At 41.2% G+C, this 17,856-nt stretch overlaps 1 protein-coding gene across 2 annotated transcripts in view; it reads left to right on the top strand.

Moving 5' to 3' along the window:
- Window positions 1-1,831: 1,831 nt before the first annotated feature.
- Window positions 1,832-17,856, top strand: part of FRY (FRY microtubule binding protein) — a 375,793-nt gene continuing 359,768 nt past the window's right edge. The window contains exons 1-2 of one of the 2 annotated variants that reach the window (XM_048847137.2): window positions 1,832-1,905; window positions 13,533-13,723. The gene's annotated coding sequence lies outside the window, so the exon portion shown is untranslated. Of the gene's footprint in view, window positions 1,906-1,936; window positions 2,026-13,532; window positions 13,724-17,856 lie in introns of those variants that run through there. The other variant, XM_048847131.2, reaches the window with a different exon arrangement.

Raw genomic sequence — 17,856 nt, forward strand, 5'->3', positions numbered from 1 at the left:
CCCCTTTATCCATTTTTTCGGCTATCTGTCGCTCATCAATTTGGGAAACATGTTCTGATTTACATTGGTCCTGATCCACATATCCATCATTTGCACGGATTGGGACTGACGTGAATTGAAACTCGTTCCCCTATTGAACAGTACAGTACTGTCCTTGCATCCGCTGGCCACATTCAAGGCTTATTATCTATGGAGGATGTTCTCCATGCTTATTAAGGAGACAGCAGGTGAAGGAAAGCCCAGTGTAAGGAGTTTTGGAAGTCCTACAACATCTTGAAAAGCGTGGAAACCATTGATGTTGTGGGAAGAGGTCACTTCGCAATGTATGAACGGCATTTGGCGCCATGCATGGCCAGATGCTGTCCACAGCTTTGTGGGATTTGATGCCATTTCTGCTCTTGAGCAAGAAATTGTCAAGTTGGCAAAGGATGTCAGCTTTGAGGAAGTGGAGGAGGATGATATACAGGAGTTGTTGGAGTCTCATGCTGAGCAACTTACAAATGAGGAACTGATTGAGATGGATCAACAACGGATATCCGAAGAAAGCAAGGACGAAAACATAGGGCAGGAAGCCAGGAGTCTAATGACAACGAATATCTCCTATTTCTTTGGATTGCTGGATGAGATGACAGAAATCATACAGAGCAGTGATCCTTTTCGTAAACACAGGTTTCAGAGTAGCAGCCGTGTTAGTCTGTATTTGCAAAAAGAAAAGGAGTACTTGTGGCACCTTAGAGACTAACCAATTTATTTGAGCATAAGCTTTCGTGAGCTACAGCTCACTTCATCAGATGCATTCCGTGAATTCCACTGAATGCATCCGATGAAGTGAGCTGTAGCTCACGAAAGCTTATGCTCAAATAAATTGGTTAGTCTCTAAGGTGCCACAAGTCCTCCTTTTCTTTTTTTGTAAACAGTCTGCCAAAGTCTCCAGGGCTCTCAATGATGTTGTGGCTTGCTACAGGGAGATCTATCATTCAAAGATTCATGCAGGAGAGCAGACATTGATAAAATCCTTTTTTAAGACTTCTGCAACCAAAAATCCAGCCACAGAAAAGCCAGCCCAAAATCCAGCCACCACCCCTACCTAAGTTTAGCATAATTGACACTGTTTTATACTGTATTACGGTACTGTATTAAAATGTTCTGTGTTTGAACAGTGTTAGTAGGGTTTTACATTATTTTATTCAATGTTTTATGTGTAAAATATGTACTGTATAACCTGTCATTGTAAAAAGATACACTAGTCAGGCAAAAAGAGCATTGCCACAGGTGAGTGTGGTGAAGTTGTGAACGCATTTCTCCCCCCCCCCCCATTCCATTATTTCTTATAGGGAAAAATTCCCCAGTATGTGTCATTTTGCTATCCATTGTCCTTTTCAATAATGTAACCCCAATATATACAGGGGACCCCCTGTACCGCAAAGGCCTTCCAGGAGCGGAGCTGTCAGGTGTGCTTTGGTCGTTCCCTCTCCTGGGGGGAGAACTCCCGCAGTGGAGCGGTATGTTTTGGTGATGGGGTTATTTCCTCCTCTTATGCACCTGTTTACATGACAGAAGACAAGGCTGCAGGAGTGTGTAGCTCAGGGTCCTGTCTCCTGTCCAGTCCCTCTGGGAGGGGCAGCTGAAGGAGAGCGCCCCACACAGCCTTCCCTAGCGTTTGTTACGCGTCCCAGCCCTCTCGTTGCGGGCCGGGGAGTGTTACCATCAGGGCCAGGCTCCTCAGCGCTGGGGCCTACGTGTGGGGGCGGCGGGTATTTTGTTTGGTGAAGTGTGTGTGTGTGTGTGTGGGGGGGGGGGTTAGGCCCCTGGCCGAGGAGCTGGAGCTGCCCTTCCCCCCTCTGGCCCTGCCTCTGCCCTGGCACCTCCGGGGCGGGAGCGACGCCCAGGGGCAGGAGGACCCAGGTGAGACGGGGGGCGGTGCCGGGCGCTGTGAGGGGTGGGCTCTGCTCACGCTACGCCGGCTCCGGCCGGGAAGGAGGGAGGAAACACCGGCGGCCGCCAGCGCTGAGAGCGGGCGAGCGAGTGAGTGATGCTGGGGGAGCGGGCGGGACGCGAAGGTGCCTCTGCCCCGCGGCGATGGGGGTGGGTCGGGGCCGGCGTTGGGGGGCTGCCTGTTCGAGCCACAGCCCGGAGGAAAGTTTCACTCAGCCCCTTCCGCACCTCTGCCCGCTGGGGGCCCCTTCCCCATCTCTCCCGGGAAGCCGGGGCCCCGAACCCGCATCTTCTCCGCGCGCCCTTCCTAGCAAGTGCCTGGCCCCCACCCGGGCCCCATCCATCCTCCTGCCGCCCCCTCCTTTCCCTTTATTGTCTCTCCTGCTCCCTGCCGATGCTGCCCTTACTCTGAGCCCGGGCCAATGGGCAAAAGGAGCAAAAACCATTTAGCAGTGGGCAGCTGGGGGCCCGAGATCTTTCCCCAGCCCCCACCTGCCGGGCTGGGGGGTGTGACAATAATAATCCCTCTAAACCTCAGTAAAGGTCCCCTCTCCTCAACAGGGTTTGTTTTTATTTCTCGTTATGGTTGGATGCCGACTGACTTGCATGGGAATTGCTGCCCTCTCTGGTTAGAAGTAAATGCTTAGAAACGCTGGCTCTGCCACATGCTGTGTGCGCCAGAAAACTTATTTTTAGATGTATCTCATATTTTTATGCATTTATAAATAGCTTAATCCATATTCAGGTTCCGAGAGAGGAAGTGATTTGGTTCTGTGAGCTTCAGACTTTTTATAGAAATTATTAAATAGAACCATTTCTGTAGGCTGGCCCCAGGTGGATTAGTGCCTTTTAGTGTGGCATTGTCTTTCTAAATGGCTGAATTATTTAATTATGAAAAATGGCAACTGCACATGCATGATATTTTAAAACATCTGTGTTTAATAAAAATATTTCATTTACATGTTCAAAGAACCTAAGGATGCTAATATTCTTATCCGAGTCCCATACAAATGATACCTTGCAGCAGTTTTAAATAATTTAAAAATAGTAATAATTTAAACCTATAAAAGAAAGGTAATTCTGAGTTTAGGAGGCCTTTCCCCTTCTCACTGGTTGTGGAAATTTAATTATTTTGTAGTGTAGGGATTTATGCATGTGAAATGTCCCATTGAACTCAATGAGGCAACTATGGATGTAAAATTATTCATGTTCTTGGGTTTCAATCTAATAAAGACTTAACAATGTACTGTGGCTCCTATTCAGTACATCTACAGGTTGTTGGTTTTTTTTAGGGAAAAGTGTTTGCAGGCAGTATAAAGAAGTCCTATTTAGTATTTTGAAAAATAACCCTTTGATTTTTTTTTAATATTGTATTTAGACTGAATTTACATTTTATTTTTATGATGACTTTGCTATTACAGGAATGTTGACAATATTGTACTATTAGACTATTACTTCTCTTTTGCATTTTGACACTAATATAGATACATGGGAGACATAGTGTAAATAGAGTATACTCCTACTGAAAAAACAAAGGAAAGAAGTACAAAGAATGCCTAGTTACCCTATTCCTAGGTGATGACAGTCATATTTAGGCATACTGCCAGCAGCTGCTAGAGACAGTGCCAAGATTTTGGGCTTGAGTGATGATCAGAGCTTCATTATGTAGTCAAGAGGGTTATTACTAGATTTTAGTGTTTTAAACTCTTTCTTTTGTTTGCTTGGAGGATTACAAGCCAGTTGCAAAGTTGGAACTGATTAATCTAGTCCACTAGATGAATTTCATTTTTAGAGCTGGACAAATAATTTCTAACGAACAACTGATTTGACAAAGTTATCATTCACTGTTAAAAAATCATCCCCAACCAGATCACTCTTCCTAGATTTTTCACTAAATAATTTCTGAAAATGTTTGTGAGCAATTCATGCATAAGAATTTGAAATTTGTGTAATTTTAATTGATATGCAGATCACATGGCATTTCTCTTCTTGGATTAGAATAATTCTTGGTATTCGGTTTCCAGTGCAAATACTCAGTTATGAATTTGAAATTTGCTTTCATAGAATCATAGAATATCAGGGTTGGAAGGGACCTCAGGAGGTCATCTAGTCCAACCCCCTGCTCAAAGCAGGACCAATCCCCAATTTTTGCCCCAGATCCCTAAATGGCCCCCTCAAGGATTGAACTCACAACCCTGGGTTTAGCAGGCCAACGCTCAAACCACTGAGCTATCCCTCCCCCCAACTTTCCACAAATGTTCTGAACTGTTTGCTTAAAATTCACTATATTGGTGGATATTGATATTTGTGAACTCATTTATTAGACTATTCATAAAGTAAACACACAAGCATTATGGAAGCAAATTTGTTCAGCCACATTCAACCAAATAGTTTGCAGAATTTGCCCAACTGTTCTTTTCCCTTTCTAAAAAGAAATGGAGTACTTGTGGCACGTTAGAGACTAACAAATTTATGAGAGCATAAGCTTTCGTGGGCTACAGCCCCCTTCATCGGATGCACAGAATGGAACATATAGTAAGAAGATATCAATCTATCTATCCACGTAGAGTTTGTATGGCAACTTCCATCTTCTCTGTAAGAGGCCAATTAATTAAGATGAGCTATTATAAGCAGGTGAAAAAAACTTTTGTAGTGATAATCAAGATGGCCCATTTAGACAGTTGACAAGAAGGTGTGAGGATACTTAACATGGGGAAATAGATTACTGTAGCTTCATGTCCCCAACATTTAAAACCTCACCTTTTGCCCTTTCACCAGCCTTTAGTAGAGTCCGTTTGTCATTTAAAGTATCAAATATTGGGTCAGTGTGGGTGAATAAAATTCCGTCCCATATTCTAATGAAGGGAAAGCTTTTTAACTTGAAGTTAGCTGTGTTTTGGGAGGGAGAAGCTTTGAACAGTGGAGTGCAACCTGTTATCAGAAAGGAGCCCTTGCACTGTTTATGTATTGTTTAATGTACTAGAGAAACCTTGCAGTTCATGGAAGTGGAAGACTCAGCTGTAATTCATGATGCTGTTGGAGGGGTGAATGATATGAGCACATTTTTTGTTCAGTGAACATAGTTTTTCTAGTCTGTGCAGTTAAAAAATTTACTACTTGTGGCTATGAAACATATGAGTGGCTGGCATTACCTAGCTGTTCTTAATACAAATGATTGGACCTTACTGAAAATCTTTCAAAAGCAAGAGGGTATGTCCAAAAAATGATTCACAACACGCTGCTTATGGAAATGTCTAGATAGAATTCCAGAAAATTAGTGTGATCTCATTTACTATTTATTGAACTTTTTTGAATAACTTCTGCTTTTCACTAGTACTGTATCAAATAATTTATTGAAATAGCAGCCTCAATGACTGACTACACAGAATTTGATATTGTAATTTGTGTTTATTTTACAAGCTGTCTGGCTTATGTACACCATACTTCTGTACTGTACAATGCTATGTTGGACATTAGAATGCCACAATCACACCTGTTGACTTGTATTCTTCATGGTGAGTTACTGCAACAGGAAGCTGTCAAATCTACCTGCTCTCTTCTTATAGATACACTTCACATGCACATCTCCACAAGTTCTTTCCATAGACTCATACAATGCTATCTTTTACATATTTCTTTTCTGTACAGGCTCTTATATTTCGCTCACCACTGTGGTTTCTGAGAACTTTCCAGTAGCGCAGTAAGCAATGTGACAAAAATCCATCATGTGGTGTTCTTTTATCCTCTACCTAGGAGGAGAAATGTATGTAGTGGAATGTCTTGTTTAAATAGGGTTATTTTTCTCCTTCTTTTAATATATGTTTGTTAGAGAATGCAAAGATCAAAGAAATGTGCCTTGTACTTAGCAGAAGGGGTGAGGTTTGTGATGGGCCTCAGTTCCTGGGTCCTAAAACATTCTGTATCCTGCACAGACAGACTTTACCCTTATGGTGGAGAGTGGTTTTTGAGACAGAGGATTATAGTTGTCTACCATAGAATCATAGAATATCAGGGTTGGAAGGGACCTCAGGAGGTCATCTAGTCCAACCCCCTGCTCAAAGCAGGACTGATCCTCAATTAAATCATCCCAGCCAGGGCTTTGCAAGCCTAACCTTAAACTTCTAAGGAAGGAGATTCCACCACCTCCCTAGGTAACGCATTCCAGTGTTTCACCACCCTCCTAGTGAAAAAGTTTTTCCTAATATCCAACCTAAATCTCCCCCACTGCAACTTGAGACCATTACTCCTTGTCCTGTCATCTGCTACCACTGAGAACAGTCTAGAGCCATCCCCTTTGGAACCCCCTTTCAGGTAGTTGAAAGCAGCTACCAAATCCCCCCTCATTCTTCTCTTCCGTAGACTAAACATCCCCAGTTCCCTCAGCCTCTCCTCATAAGTCATGTGTTCCAGCCCCCTAATCATTTTTTTGCCCTTCGCTGGACTCTCTCCAATTTCTCCACATCTTTCTTGTAGGGTGCGGCCCAAAACTGGACACAGTACTCCAGATGAGGCCTCACCAGTGTCGAAGAGAGGGGAACGATCACGTCCCTTGATCTGCTGGCAATGCCCCTACTTATACATCCCAAAATGCCATTGGCCTTCTTGGCAACAAGGGCACACTGTTGACTCATATCCAGCTTCTCGTCCACTGTCACCCCTAGGTCCTTTTCTGCAGAATTGCTGCCTAGCCGTTCGGTCCCTAGTCTGTAGCGGTGCATGGGATTTTTCCGACCTAAGTGCAGGACTCTGCACTTGTCTTTGTTGAACCTCATCAGATTTCTTTTGGCCCAATCCTCCAATTTGTTTAGGTCCCTCTGTATTCTATCACTACCCTCCAGCGTATTTACCTCTCCTCCCAGTTTAGTGTCATCCACAAACTTGCTGAGGGTGCAATCCACACCATCCTCCAGATCATTTATGAAGATATTGAACAAAACTGGCCCCAGGACTGACCCTTGGGCCACCCCACTTGATACCGGCTGCCAACTAGACATGGAGCCATTGATCACTGCCCGTTGAGCCCGACAATCTAGCCAGCCTTTCTATCCACCTTATAGTCCATTCATCCAGCCCATACTTCTTTAACTTGCTGGCAAGAATGCTGTGGGAGACAGTGTCAAAAGCTTTGCTGACTGGCCTGTAGTTCCCAGGCTGACTGGCCTGTAGTTCCCAGGATCCTCCTTCTTCCCTTTTTAAAAGATGGGCACTACATTAGCCTTTTTTTTTTTTTTTTTTACTATGGTCTTCGTCCCAGAGCTTCAGGTGATCTTTTCGATATTCTGGGCTCAGGTCATGGAACTCCTTGACAATAAGAACCCAGGTCTCAAACTTGATTTGAAATTGTATGTGAAACCAGCATAGAAAGTGGAGGACAGGTTGGGTGTGCTTGTGATGGCCTTTGTTGCTGAGGAAACATACTGCAGCATTCTATACTAGGAATTTTCAAAACACTGAAGTCTTCATGCCCATGTACATCACATTGCTGTATTCCAACCAAGAGGTGATGAATAACTGAGGCTAGGTCATTTTCTGTCAGGCTCGGAGGGAGTGTCCTAGTAAAATCCTGTAATTTACCACTACTAGTTTTTGATGACTTTTGGAAAATGAGATGTATCTTATATTTTAAATTCTAAGCATGAACTGTTTAGTCTAGTATTAGTATATCAAAGGAACCTGGGTGGTTTTTAGAATGTACAACTCTTTTTTCTTTTTTCTTTATGCATGGTTTCAAATCCAACCTGGTTAACCAGTGGCCATTTTGCTATCCTCCTAACTTTTAATTTGTTTGTCCCTGATACATCTGCCATTGATGGGTCATTATTGTAAGAGAAGGAATAAAGTCCCTTTTTAGGAAGTGTAGTGACCTTGCCTAACTTGACAGTGTGAGACACTAGAGTATAATTTTCAATCTGGCCAAAGTCGCAGAGATGGAGTTAGTGATGCAGCTGCCAGAACGCCTGGACAGTAATGATTGGAATTTATCATACAAATCAGTATTTAGCCATAGGTATAATACCGAGAATGTGCTTGTCAGAGTTCAGAGTGGTAGTCGTGTTAGTCTGTATCAGCAAAAAGAACTAGGAGTACTTGTGGCACCTTAGAGACTAACAAATTTATTTGATCATAAGCTTTCGTGGGCTAAAACCCACTTCATCGGATGCATGCAGTGCAAAATACTACTGCTCCACCAATACTACCAGAGAACTACTGCTAGCCGACTGGTCTCTGCTATCTTTACCGCCATGTCATTTAAACATGATCATAGCAGGGTTGGACACCCTGGTGGTTGAAAACATGGGCAGCAATTGTCTTTTGTTCTAGTGCTCCCACTGTTGCTAGTACCCTACAACCACACCAGTTCTAGAGCCATGTGTGAGAACTCTCAGTGCAAATGCAGCCAAAGAAGTTAAGAGTTAAACTAGATCGTGGGATAATTTTCTTACCACAACCTGTCCCAACAGCCTTTTTCTGGGCACTGCTCTGATCTGCTACTTAAATGTCGTCCAAACAGCACCAGAACAACTGCCTAAGTGCATGGACTAAAAACACAATAAATACTTGCTTTTACACTACCCAATTGTTGGGTATGTTAATTTTTTTCCAGTCTGGGACTTAGTTACATTTCTAAAACAAGGTGAGAACAGAAAGTGAGTATACCAACACTCATTCCTACAAATTAAAGAGAGCATGATAAATTAGCAGTAATAGTCTATAAAAGGAGTTCAGATACTCATGTCAGTCTGGGTTGTTAAATTAATAGTTATTTGAAAGCAGTATAGATCCTCTTATGCTATTAAAGTACATCCTACATTTGGTTTGTCTTAGGGCTGAAGATTTCTGAACTTTATACTTGCTCATGACAGGTAACATAGACTTCACATGGAATCAAGAGTGTTACCCAGTCCTAGGATTTGAACTGCGAACACCAGACATTTGAAGGAGTAATGCTTGTCTGACAGGACAGTGTGTGTAATGTACTGACAATCTTGTATGTGTAATATTGCCTCCTGTTAGATCAAACATCAGATATAATCAAGCCTCTGTATTTATTCATTGTCTACTAGTAGCTGGTTCTTAAAAAAAAAACAACAAAAAACAAAACCAGCCTTAATAGTGATATCTAATACTCGCTTTCTAATGGAGACTTTTTTTAACTCAAGTGGTAGAGGCCTGTATTTTGAGAGTAGGGCTATCCTCACTGTCATCAAGCATAGTATAGCTGGAAAGTGCTGTTTTATACAGACACTACATGAATTCATTATAGGATGAAATCATTATTAGATTCTTTTCATACAGCAATATATTGCACTATCAACTTGTTTCTGTATATTTCTTTTACGTTGCCTGGTATAATGTTCAAAACCTAATTTTTATATGAAAGCAAAAAATGACTATAATAGTTACCTTATTTTTGTAAGCACTAGACACAGTTGCTTTCAAAATGAATGCTACTTTTATTTTATTGTTAGAGGCAGGTTAAACTGATGAGAGTGACAGCCTGGTTGCTGGTCAAGAGCAGGGCTGTGACCTCAGCACAGATGAGGTGCCACAGATGGTCCTGCAGTTACAATGTTGGTACAGAAGGTGAAATGACCTGCAGGTAATACCGTAATAGTATCTAGGTCTGCTGAAATTATACTGACTGCTGTAAACAAAGAATTCTGTTCTATTTGTGCTATATTAGTCTGGTCAATTTATCTCAAAAAAGATGCATTAGAATTGGTAAAGGTATAGAGAAGGGTAGCTAATATGATTAGGGGTATGGAACAGTTGCCAGATGAGGAGAGATTAAAAAGACTGGGACTCTTCAGTTTAGAAGAGACAACTAAGGAGGATATGATAGTGGTCTATACAATCATGAATAGTGTGGAGAAAGTGAATAGGGAAGTGTTATTTACCCCTTCACGTAACACAAGAACCAGCAGTCATCCAATGAAATTAAAAGGCAGCAGGTTTAAAACAAACACAGGGAAGTACTGTTTCACACAACGCACAGTCAATGTGTGGAACTCGTTGCCAGGGGATGTTGTGAAGGCCAAAAGTAGAACTGCGTTCAAAATAGAGTTGGATATGTTTGTGGAGGATAGGTCCATCAATGGCTATTAGCCAAGATGGTCAGGGATGCAACCCCATGCTCTGGGTATCCTTAAATCTCTGACTACCAGAAGTTGGGACTGGACGAACAGGGGATGGATCACTCAATAGTTGCCCTTTTCTGTTTGTTCTCTTTGAAGAATCTGGCAGTGTCCATTGTTGGAAGACAGGACACAGGGCTAGATGGACCATTGATCTGACCCAATGTGGTCTTATGTTTTTAATAAAATTCATAGAATTATTCAGTTTTTCAGTTTTTTTTCATTGTGGGTTTTGAAAATCCGTTAGGATGATAGGTAAAGTTACTCTGTGTAGGTATAATCAAAATTTTTATTCAGAAGCCCTGCAGACTAAGACATCATGTCTTCATACCATAACCACCATACTGTATTGTACACTGTATTGGTGCACCTTTAATTTGGTTATTATTTTGAAATTGGTATTATTGGGATTTCAGAATCCTACATATTGTATGCATTCCAAAAACTGCATATTGGAGATGTTTACATGCCCACGGGTGATTTTCAAGGGCAATAAGGTTGTAATTACAATGGGCCTCTGAAAAGAAATGTTACAGAAGATCCACAAGGGTCATTTAAGAATTGAGACGTGCAAACAACAAGCATGAGAGGTCCAGTACTGGCTGCAGATCAATCACAACATTACTAATGTGGTAGGAAACTGTTTTTCATGCTTGAAATACAAGTCATGCCAACAGGCAGAGACGCTGAGACCTCATCCAGTTCCACAAAGGCCTTAGGAGAAGGTAGGTGCTGATTTATTTATCTGGCAATCAAAGGATTATTTAATTATTTATTATTCTCTGTATCCAGAAATTTGCACACTGAACAGTACTAATAGTAAGTCAGTGATAACCAGCATGAAGGGAATCTTCTCCAGATGAAGTCTTTAGTGATAATGGGCAGCAATTTTCCAGTGCAGATTTTTGGCAATTTGCAATAAATTGGGATTTTCATTGCAAAAGATCAAATCCAAATTATTCCCAATCAAATGGACTTGTGGAAAGATCTATATGGACAGTAAAGAACTTTATGAAAAAGACTTTTGACAGTCGGGGTGATTTCTATAAAGTTTTATTGGTTTACCGAAGTACACCTTTGGAGAATGGCTTTTCTCTAGCTCAGCTGTTAATGGGAAGAAGGATCAGATCTAATTTACCCATTAGTGATCACTTGCTGAAATATTATAATAATGAATCCCTAGAGAAGATGAAAGAAAATCAGAAGTGGAAGCAGAAATATTATTTTGACAAAAGGGCCTGTGATCTCCCATCTCTTAACTTAGGTGATAGAGTGTGCCTGAGGAATCGCACCTCTAATACTTAAGGCCAAAAGGGTAGATGTGGACTCTGGAATTTCCAATCTGACTGATTCTTTATCATCAATACACACAGCAGAAACTGTCAAGGAACAAGAGAACAACTCTACTTTTTAGTATCAGCCTTTCATTATGAAATCAGAGCGGGAGATTAAGTGTCCTGAAAGACTCACAGAGACTTGCTAACCTGCCTGGAGAAAGGGGATTTGAGGAAAAGTGGTAAAGACTTGAGAGTGATGTGCTGGTATCCTCTCTTCTCTAGGTAGTTGACACACTGGGTTTATGGAAATGTACTACATGGGTTAAGAATTGAATACATGTGTTATAAGATAGTTGTTAGCTGTTTATATATATATATATAAATATATATATATATATATATATATATATATATTTATAATTTGTTACTCCTGGGAGAATTCTTCACCAAAAAATTAAAAATTCTGTGCCAAAAAGTTAAAATTCTGTGCACAATATTTTAAAATTCTCAGAATTCTGAAAATGTTGTTTGTCAAAAATAAAACTACATAATCACACCAGTTTCAATTATTTTGCTAATTTATTTCAAAATACCTGTCCGCAAGTATGTCTGTAACAATACAGACACACTCAAAAATTTCCTCAGGAGAAGAGAGTTAAAGAAACCCCTATGACAACCCAGTTCCTGTTTCTCTGCCCCCTCCTTACCCACACCCCTTTCCCCCAGATTTCAGCTGTGGGCTCCCCCCAGTCCGGACACCCATCCCCCTACCCCTCAGAGCCCAGGGATCCAGAGGGAGAAACAGCCTGATGCTCGGTCCCAGGCTTGTGTGGAGTTTCCTGTGTTCCGCCGCCTCCTTCCCTCAGGGCGTGCTGGGAACTGCAGCTGCCGGGAATCGGGTAGCTCCCTCAGTCCCTCCCCCTCCCCCTGGCAGTGTCTTCTATGTGTAAGGTGGGCTCTGCCAGGTCCAGTGGCCCCTAGTGGCAGCTAGCAGCACTGCAGCCCATTTCTGTGGGGGAAAGGAAATTCTGCCTGTGCACATTAATTTCTGCAAAATTCTTCATTGTGCAGCAGCGCAGAATTCCCCCAGGAGGAGTAATATGTATATAAGAGTTAATTTGTTTTTCTTTAAGAGGGAAGATGTAGAGATATGTTTGTAGAAGATAATAATTTAGAGACGCTTCCTCATAAGGGACAGTATTATGAACACAGGAATTTGGAGATGTGCCCTGGAGACGGGTGTTGGAAACACTACATGGTTGCTTGCAGCACCTCACTACAAAAGTTCTCCAGTTTGTTTTATTAAAGTTTTATTCCTTTCTGATTCACTGGTTTGTTATTTAATGAACCCCAAGATTGTTACAATGGAATAGAAAAGAGGAAGAAAAGGGTTACGAGAATAAGGATACCCTAGAAACTATGGCAAATTGAGGGATTTGGAGGGGCGGAGGTTAGTAGGAAACTAGAAACTGATATTGAAAGGAGGAAGGGAGAATATGAGGGAGAGAGATGGGTATAGGATGGGAAAAGGGGAGAGAAGATTACAAACTCTTTGGGGATAGAGACTATTTTTTTTGTTCTGTGTTTTTACAGTACCTGGCACAATGGGGTCCTGGTCCATGACTAGGGCTTCTAGGCACTATGATAATGCATGATGAAGCCTTTGTTTGTGTGTTCTCAGTTGTCTACTAATTAAATATTCTCTTCCAAAAAATCAGGATTTTTTAGTTCAGCTGTGCTTGATATTTTTCAGTGGTCACCAGCTCCTTATATTTCATGCATGGTTTAGTAGTAGTACGTCTGTTCTGACTATGGTTCGTTCTTCACCAGTCCTAAGCCCTTTCTTTTGTGAGCAAAAATGGAGAATGCTACATGTTTATGCAGTCAACATCACGTATACATTGCACAGATGGTTCACTTTATAATTCTGCAGTGATAATTTTTAGTAGTCTGGAGACAGTATCAGAAGCCAATGCCGAGGTCTTTTTGTCACTATAGAGCTTTAGGAGAGCTGGGGCTGAGAACGTAGCATCTTCTCCTTTTGAAGATGCAATGCCATGGCTAATCACCAGTGTCATGTCCTTGTGTGTGTGTGTGTGTGTTGGAGTAGGGGGAGGTTGAATATCAGTTTGGAGAGCCACAGTTTAATTGTCTTTTGTTCTTTTGTTTGCTTGTATTTGTTTAGAAAGGGGCTGAAGAGTGGTACTTACAGCACAGAAGAATATCTGTGCGTGCTGGCATGTGTCTTTTGCTGGTGGAAATTCTAATGGCTCAAAATGAGAACTAAATGAAATCTGACCTGTCACATGCAAGAAGTGAAACATACACAAAGTGGAAATCTACTGCAGTCATATCTTCCAAGGGCATGAATTAAAGGTAAGTAGCCTTCTCTTACCTAATTATTTATAATCAAGCTTTGTTGCTAATTATTTTTTCACATAATTTGCTGAATGGCCTACTGTGTTCCTTATAATTATGGAGCTTGCCTAGTACAATAGTTTGGTGTATAGAGTGCATGCATTGCTGATAGAGGTTTGCTGATATATCTTCATAGTTCAGTCATGCTTTTTTCGCTTTATTGAGCTGGCTAAATAATTTATTAAAAGTTCAGAGGTGCCTTCCTATAATAAACCTAGTAGCTTAAGTTACATTGCTCTCTACCTAGGAGAGTGCTTTTGCAGGTTATATCCTAGGGTATGTCTACACTACTCACCAGATCGGCGGGCAGTGATCGATCCAGCGGGGATCGATTTATCGATAAATTGACCCCCGAGCACTCTCCTGTCGACTCCTGTACTCCACCACCGCGAGAGGCGCAGGTGGAGTCAACAGGGGAGCAGCAGCAGTCGACTCACCACGGTAAGTCGATCTAAGTACGTCGACTTCAGCTACCTTATTCACAAAGCTGAAGTTGCGATTCACCCTCCCCCCCCCGGGCTTAGTTTAGTATCAAAGTCTGCCAAAAACAAAACAGAGTGGTAAATTAAGTTGTTTTGTTTGTTTTAAAGGAAAATATTTGAGGCACCCAGAAGACTTGCTATACTGAGGGGCCCTTTCAGAAGTTATAGCTGGGGTTGAAGCTCTTGTAGGAGGCAGAAACCGATCTAGTAGCAGTGATTTTGAAGAGCAGATCAGTTCAGCAGCTGTGGAGCATAGGAGAGGAGCAGCAGGGTCCTCTGTAGAGCTAGTTGAGGGCAAGTGTCTGCAAACTTCTGAATTAATGAGGTGGAGGCAGGGTAGGCTCCAGCACACTCTGTCCAAGATAGCAGTGGAAGCCAGTATTTCTCACCCTTAAATAGGCAGCAGATGGTGGTGTGCTAGCTGGCAGAGAAAAGCCATCCCACCAAAAACGTGCATCTGCAGCTGCATAGAAGATGTAGTCTGGAGAAGGGAGAGCAAAAAGAGCTACAGCTAGTTTCACTGTAGCTTGAAATTGCCTGCCCAGGCTCTGATCGAGTCCCCATCTCTCTGCTTCTAGCAGGTTGGGCTACCCATTACTTCTCCAGTTGCAAAGGTGGTCCCTTAAGAACCACTGGTGGGAGAGAATGGAGCAATGTCTACACAGCCGGCCCTGTCTTCTGCCCCAGCCCCATTAGAATGGGGGAATCTAAATTTCTGGAAGTCAGAAGGGGCATAGGACAAGGGAACTGGGCACATCTAAGAGTCATGGCTCCTTTCCCTCTCCACATGGGTTTAAGATTCAGATTTTCTATACAGAATATCAATTATCCACCAAATAAAAGGCTTTCAAGTGGTCATTTATGATCTGGCACCAGACAATCTTGAATTGCTGCTGCTGCTGCCAGTATAAGCACTTAGGACTACCCTTTGCACCTGTGCTTCCTTGCTGTAAGTACATATTGTTTTAATATGAGTAAATACCCTGCATAAAACAGCCTAGTGGAACAAACTGTGAAGAAGTAACTGATGGCTGAAATTCTGAAGATATCTTTACCTGTTTTTTTCTTTTGAAATGAAAACTCTAGAAAAATAAAATCCCTAAAGCAATGTCCCTTCTTACAAGGAGTATCTAGAAACTTGTTTTAGAAGAAATGTTAGGTAGTCATGCAGAAAAAGCACTGGGTGCTAAAAATATTCATTCTGTTAAGAATCTTATGCACAGGGAAAGAACAGGTGAAATGGAATTTGATCTAATTCAAGTGTTGAGGAAAGCATCTTATCTAAAATACGATTTTCAAAATAGTTGTCTTTATATAGAGGAAAAATGGTTGTTTTCACATGCAAGTGTAGTTAGAAGAACAGCTTGCCTTTTACCTACACTATTTGGTTATGGAATGACTAGCAGAGACCTGAGTTATACAGTGCCTATAGAGAAACCTAATCTTGCAAAACTCTAGACATTGAGTAACTTTGAAAATGGTAGATAGCATAAATAAAATTAATGCTCCTCACTTTCTCCAACCTGATTGTGTGGGCATGTAGATTATATTGTTTCTGAAGGAAAGTGGGTGGTGTTTGCACAGAATTGGTGCCAATAAAGTTATTTTCATACACCAGTATCAAAAAATCACATTTAAAATGTCTTGCAGAAGTCCTCAAAGATATCTTGAGAGAGAAAATGTCAAGCTCAGAAATCTTATTTATAGTATTTGACGTTTCTCTTAATGGCACAAACTAGGTTCTTAGCCAAAGCTTTTTGACGTCTGTGTAAAACTCCCACTGACTTTAGTGAATTTGGATCAGGCCTCAAGTTACTATCAGCTTTTCACAATATGTAATCAGTTAGATCAATTACAGAACTATCTTCAAAATTTTCAGAGTAATCTTGTCCATTTTTGATCGGGGATGCCTAAAAAGTTGCCTAATTATCATGGTAAAATATACTGTATTTCTGATTTTTTTTTTTTTTTAAATTAACTTCCAACTATCCTTTGTGGAATGGGTCTTCCATTTCACAACAGAAGTGAGAATATGCAGGCAGTGTATTTACTGGCTGTTACCTCACTTCTCCTGGTTTAGCTTCAGAGGATTGATTTTTTTTTTTTTTTTATTAAATGATGTGTGAACCACATGAGGGGATATGCCCCAGGATGTTTTGAGAGAGAGTGTAGCTGGTTTTTTTGAGAAATGGTGTGAACCAAATGAGGGGATATACCCCAGGATGTTTTGAGAGAGAGTGGAGCTGGTTTTTTTGAGAAATTGTGTGAACCAAATGAGGGGATATGCCCCAGGATGTTTTGAGAGAGAGTGGAGCTGGTTTTTTTGCAATCATATTTATCTAGATAGTTTAAAAGAATTACAATTTGACTTTTATGTTAGATTACTAAAATCTAGCTTGCTTTGTTTGACCTGGTTCTTTTGAAATCAGCTATGGAATATCATTGGACAGTTCAAATCAATCACACAAACAAACAAAAAACCCACCCCAGTAGTTAGTCTTGATCATCCTCCATGTGAGTCAGAAAACCTTAGGAATATTTTTACTGGACAAGTGGAAAAGCATCTTATTTTAGGACTTAACCCTTTCTAAATTTAAAAATATTTTTAGCCCTGTTACTGAATGTGTGGCATGGAACCATAACCACTTAAATTGAAGATTCCAAAGAGCTGCAAGTGGTCAAAGTACAGGGATAAAGATTACAGCATATTTCAGGTATCAAAGATGCCAAGAAGCTGTAAAAAGTTTAGTGGACATTAAACATGAATCCAAAAGAGAGAGAGCATTGATTTGCAGTCCATTTTAGTTTTTAGCCTTTTGAATAAACATTCATTTTACTTAGGAGGGAAACATTTTTCTTATTTATTAATGAAGTTGGGTTAAACTTTATTGTTTAACAGTGAGGTCTTGCCCCAAGGTGATAATATTCTGGAGTACTTCCTGCAAAACAATGTTAGAGCATTAAATCATGTTCAGTGCTCAATGGCTAGACTTACTACAAAATATCCCTAGATCTTTTGCTTAAATATAACTAAAGATGATGCAGATCAAATAGCAACTAGAATTAAGAGAGGAAGCCAAGTTTGAAAAAGAGCCCTAGTGTTACTGTCTTTACAGGATCAAAGTTTATGAGGAAGCTGAGTTATTGCCATCATGATAGTAAGCACTGAAATCTTATTTTTGCTGAGTTTTCCCCCTCAAAAACATAATCCAATATAAAATGTATTTTAATAGTGCTGTAATTATGGAGTAATTTATAGTCAGAATACAAGAAAAATATTTTTGTTGAATAAAAACATAGTCTGCTTTGTATGCATACAGTATATATTAAAATCCTTTCTGATGGGCAAACAAAGGGAAGCCACATGAGCCATCCTCCCCAGCAGTATGTTTTGGGTGCCCAGGCCAGCTGGCAGGGAGGTAAATCACTGTGGGGTGGGGACAGGACTGGGGAAGACCCGGCTGGTGGCTCCTACTCTGTGTTGGGCTCAGCTGCTAGTCCCAGCTGGGCTGGGGATGATGGGACTTCCTCTTCCCCTGAACGGCATTCAGGGCCAGGTCAGACCAACCCCCAGATTTCTCCTCCAGCCGCAGGAAGCTCTGCAAACTC

The sequence above is a fragment of the Caretta caretta genome, chromosome 1, assembly GCF_965140235.1.
Source record: "Caretta caretta isolate rCarCar2 chromosome 1, rCarCar1.hap1, whole genome shotgun sequence".
Lineage (NCBI taxonomy): Eukaryota > Metazoa > Chordata > Testudines > Cheloniidae > Caretta > Caretta caretta.